The sequence below is a fragment of the Bombus affinis genome, chromosome 8 (assembly GCF_024516045.1).
Source record: "Bombus affinis isolate iyBomAffi1 chromosome 8, iyBomAffi1.2, whole genome shotgun sequence".
Classification (NCBI taxonomy): Eukaryota; Metazoa; Arthropoda; class Insecta; order Hymenoptera; family Apidae; genus Bombus; species Bombus affinis.
This window is the reverse complement of record NC_066351.1, coordinates 224,622-231,454: the sequence shown is the minus strand read 5'-3', so window position 1 is coordinate 231,454 and position 6,833 is coordinate 224,622.

The following is a 6,833-nucleotide window of genomic DNA, read 5'->3' as shown; positions in this document are numbered from 1 at the left end:
AGTATATAACGTTTTACGTTATATCGATATAGTATATAACGCTATACGTTATATCGTAATACTACATAACGTTATACGCCATATCGTTATACTATATAACGTTATACGATATATAGTAATAGTATATAACGTTATACGATATATAGTAATAGTATATAACGTTATACGTTATATCGTAATAGTATATAACGTTATACGTTATATCGTAATAGTATATAACGCTATACTTTATATCGTAACACTACATAACGTTATACGCTATATCGTTATACTATATAACGTTATACGATATTTAGTAAAAGTATATAACGTTATACGTTATATCGTAATAGTATATAACGTTATACGTTATATCGTAATAGTATATAACGTTATACGTTATATCGATATAGTATATAACGTTATACGTTACATCGTTATAGTATATAACGTTATACGTTACATCGTTATAGTATATAACGTTATACGTTATATCGTTATAGTATATAACGTTATACGTTACATCGTTATAGTATATAACGTTATACGTTATATCGTTATAGTATATAACGTTATACGTTATATCGATATAGTATATAACGCTATACGTTATATCGTAATACTACATAACGTTATACGCTATATCGTTATACTATATAACGTTATACGATATATAGTAATATTATATAACGTTATACGTTATATCGATATAGTACATAACGCTATACGTTATATCGTCATTGTATATAACGTTATACGTTATGTCGATATAGTATATAACGCTATACGTTATATCGTAATACTACATAACGTTATACGCTATATCGTTGTACTATATAACGTTATACGATATATAGTAATAGTATATAACGTTATACGTTATATCGTAATAGTATATAACGTAAAACGTTACATCGTTATAGTATATAACGTTATACGTTATATCGAAATAGTATATAACATTATACGTTATATCGTTATAGTATATAACTTTATACGTTATATCGTTATAGTATATAACGTTATACGTTATATCGATATAGTATATAACGTTTTACGTTATATCGATATAGTATATAACGCTATACGTTATATCGTAATACTACATAACGTTATAGGCCATATCGTTATACTATATAACGTTATACGATATATAGTAATAGTATATAACGTTATACGTTATATCGATATAGTACATAACGCTATACGTTATATCGTCATTGTATATAACGTTATACGTTATGTCGATATAGTATATAACGCTATACGTTATATCGTAATACTACATAACGTTATACGCTATATCGTAATACTACATAACGTTATACGCTATATCGTTATACTATATAACGTTATACGATATATAGTAATAGTATATAACGTTATACGTTAAATCGATATAGTACATAACGCTATACGTTATATCGATATAGTATATAACGCTATACGTTATATCGTCATAGTATATAACGTTGTACGTTATATCGTAATAGTATATAACGTTATACGATATATAGTAATAGTATATGGCGTTATACGTTATATCGATATAGTATATAACGCTATACGTTATATCGTCATAGTATATAACGTTGTACGCTATATCGTTATACTATATAACGTTATACGATATATAGTAATAGTATATAACGTTATACGTTATATCGTAATAGTATATAACGTTATACGATATCTCGTAATACTACATAACGTTATACGTTATATCGTCATAGTATATAACGTTATACGTTATATCGTAATACTATATAACGTTATACGTTATATCGTCATAGTATATAACGTTATACGTTATATCGTAATACTATATAACGTTATACGATATATAGTAATAGTAAATGGCGTTATACGTTATATCGTAATACTATATAACGTTATACGATATATAGTAATAGTAAATGGCGTTATACCTTATATCGTTATAGTATATAACGTTAAACGTTACATCGTTATAGTATATAACGCTATACTTTATATCGTAATACTACATAACGTTATACGCTATATCGTTATACTATATAACGTTATACGATATATAATAATAGTACATAACGTTATACGTTATATCGTAATAGTATATAACGTTATTCGTTATATCGTAATAGTAAATGGCGTTATACGTTATATCGTTATAGTATATAACGTTATACGTTACATCGTTATAGTATATAACGTTATACGTTATATCGAAATAGTATATAACATTATACGTTATATCGTAATAGTATATAACATTATACGTTATATCGTAATAGTATATAACGTTATACGTTATATCGTAATAGTATATAACGCTATACGTTATATCGTAACACTACATAACGTTATACGCTATATCGTTATACTATATAACGTTATACGATATTTAGTAAAAGTATATAACGTTATATGTTATATCGTAATAGTATATAACGTTATACGTTATATCGTAATAGTATATAACGTTATACGTTATATCGATATAGTATATAACGTTACACGTTATATCGTTTTAGTATATAACGTTATACGTTATATCGTTATAGTATATAACGTTATACGATATATCGTAATACTACATAATGTTATACGTTATATCGTCGTAGTATATAACGTTATACGTTATATCGTAATAGTATATAACGTTATACGATATATAGTAACAGTAAATGGCGTTATACGTTATATCGTTATAGTATATAACGTTATACGTTACATCGTTATAGTATATAACGTTATACGTTATATCGAAATAGTATATAACATTATACGTTATATCGTAATAGTATATAACGTTATACGTTATATCGTTATAGTATATAACGTTATACGCTATATCGTTATACTATATAACGTTATACGATATATAGTAATAGTATATAACGTTATACGTTATATCGATATAGTATATATCGTAAAACGTTACATCGTTATAGTATATAACGTTATACGTTATATCGAAATAGTATATAACATTATACGTTATATCGTAATAGTATATAACGTTATACGTTATATAGTTATAGTATATAACGTTATACGTTCTATCGTTATAGTATATAACGTTATACGTTATATCGTTATAGTATATAACGTTATACGTTATATCGATATAGTATATAACGTTTTACGTTATATCGATATAGTATATAACGCTATACGTTATATCGTAATACTACATAACGTTATACGCCATATCGTTATACTATATAACGTTATACGATATATAGTAATAGTATATAACGTTATACGATATATAGTAATAGTATATAACGTTATACGTTATATCGTAATAGTATATAACGTTATACGTTATATCGATATAGTATATAACGTTATACGTTACATCGTTATAGTATATAACGTTATACGTTACATCGTTATAGTATATAACGTTATACGCTATATCGTTATAGTATATAACGTTACACGTTATATCGTTATAGTATATAACGTTATACGTTATATCGTTATAGTATATAACGTTATTCGTTATATCGTAATAGTAAATGGCGTTATACGTTATATCGTTATAGTATATAACGTTATACGTTACATCGTTATAGTATATAACGTTATACGTTATATCGAAATAGTATATAACATTATACGTTATATCGTAATAGTATATAACATTATACGTTATATCGTTATAGTATATAACGTTATACGCTATATCGTTATAGTATATAACGTTACACGTTATATCGTTATAGTATATAACGTTATACGTTATATCGTTATAGTATATAACGTTATACGATATATCGTAATACTACATAATGTTATACGTTATATCGTTGTAGTATATAACGTTATACGTTATATCGTAATAGTATATAACGTTATACGATATATAGTAATAGTAAATGGCGTTATACGTTATATCGTTATAGTATATAACGTTATACGTTACATCGTTATAGTATATAACGTTATACGTTATATCGAAATAGTATATAACATTATACGTTATATCGTAATAGTATATAACGTTATACGTTATATCGTTATAGTATATAACGTTATACGCTATATCGTTATACTATATAACGTTATACGGTATATAGTAATAGTATATACCGTTATACGTTATATCGATATAGTATATAACGTTATACGTTACATCGTTATAGTATATAACGTTATACGTTATATTGATATAGTATATAACGTTATACGTTATATCGATATAGTATATAACGCTATACGTTATATCGTAATACTACATAACGTTATACGCTATATCGTTATACTATATAACGTTATACGATATATAGTAATAGTATATAACGTTATACGTTATATCGATATGGTATATATCGTAAAACGTTACATCGTTATAGTATATAACGTTATACGTTATATCGAAATAGTATATAACATTATAAGTTATATCGTAATAGTATATAACGTTATACGTTATATAGTTATAGTATATAACGCTATACGTTATATCGTTATAGTATATAACGTTATACGTTATATCGTTATAGTATATAAAGTTATACGTTATATCGATATAGTATATAACGTTTTACGTTATATCGATATAGTATATAACGCTATACGTTATATCGTAATACTACATAACGTTATACGCCATATCGTTATACTATATAACGTTATACGATATATAGTAATAGTATATAACGTTATACGATATATAGTAATAGTATATAACGTTATACGTTATATCGTAATAGTATATAACGTTATACGTTATATCGTAATAGTATATAACGCTATACGTTATATCGTAACACTACATAACGTTATACGCTATATCGTTATACTATATAACGTTATACGATATTTAGTAAAAGTATATAACGTTATACGTTATATCGTAATAGTATATAACGTTATACGTTATATCGTAATAGTATATAACGTTATACGTTATATCGATATAGTATATAACGTTATACGTTACATCGTTATAGTATATAACGTTATACGTTACATCGTTATAGTATATAACGTTATACGTTATATCGTTATAGTATATAACGTTATACGTTACATCGTTATAGTATATAACGTTATACGTTATATCGTTATAGTATATAACGTTATACGTTATATCGATATAGTATATAACGCTATACGTTATATCGTAATACTACATAACGTTATACGCTATATCGTTATACTATATAACGTTATACGATATATAGTAATATTATATAACGTTATACGTTATATCGATATAGTACATAACGCTATACGTTATATCGTCATTGTATATAACGTTATACGTTATGACGATATAGTATATAACGCTATACGTTATATCGTAATACTACATAACGTTATACGCTATATCGTTGTACTATATAACGTTATACGATATATAGTAATAGTATATAACGTTATACGTTATATCGTAATAGTATATAACGTAAAACGTTACATCGTTATAGTATATAACGTTATACGTTATATCGAAATAGTATATAACATTATACGTTATATCGTTATAGTATATAACTTTATACGTTATATCGTTATAGTATATAACGTTATACGTTATATCGATATAGTATATAACGTTTTAGGTTATATCGATATAGTATATAACGCTATACGTTATATCGTAATACTACATAACGTTATACGCCATATCGTTATACTATATAACGTTATACGATATATAGTAATAGTATAAAACGTTATACGTTATATCGATATAGTACATAACGCTATACGTTATATCGTCATTGTATATAACGTTATACGTTATGTCGATATAGTATATAACGCTATACGTTATATCGTAATACTACATAACGTTATACGCTATATCGTAATACTACATAACGTTATACGCTATATCGTTATACTATATAACGTTATACGATATATAGTAATAGTATATAACGTTATACGTTAAATCGATATAGTACATAACGCTATACGTTATATCGATATAGTATATAACGCTATACGTTATATCGTCATAGTATATAACGTTGTACGTTATATCGTAATAGTATATAACGTTATACGATATATAGTAATAGTATATGGCGTTATACGTTATATCGATATAGTATATAACGCTATACGTTATATCGTCATAGTATATAACGTTGTACGCTATATCGTTATACTATATAACGTTATACGATATATAGTAATAGTATATAACGTTATACGTTATATCGTAATAGTATATAACGTTATACGATATCTCGTAATACTACATAACGTTATACGTTATGTCGTCATAGTATATAACGTTATACGTTATATCGTAATACTATATAACATTATACGTTATATCGTCATAGTATATAACGTTATACGTTATATCGTAATACTATATAACGTTATACGATATATAGTAATAGTAAATGGCGTTATACGTTATATCGTAATACTATATAACGTTATACGATATATAGTAATAGTAAATGGCGTTATACGTTATATCGTTATAGTATATAACGTTAAACGTTACATCGTTATAGTATATAACGCTATACTTTATATCGTAATACTACATAACGTTATACGCTATATCGTTATACTATATAACGTTATACGATATATAATAATAGTACATAACGTTATACGTTATATCGTAATAGTATATAACGTTATTCGTTATATCGTAATAGTAAATGGCGTTATACGTTATATCGTTATAGTATATAACGTTATACGTTACATCGTTATAGTATATAACGTTATACGTTATATCGAAATAGTATATAACATTATACGTTATATCGTAATAGTATATAACATTATACGTTATATCGTAATAGTATATAACGTTATACGTTATATCGTAATAGTATATAACGCTATACGTTATATCGTAACACTACATAACGTTATACGCTATA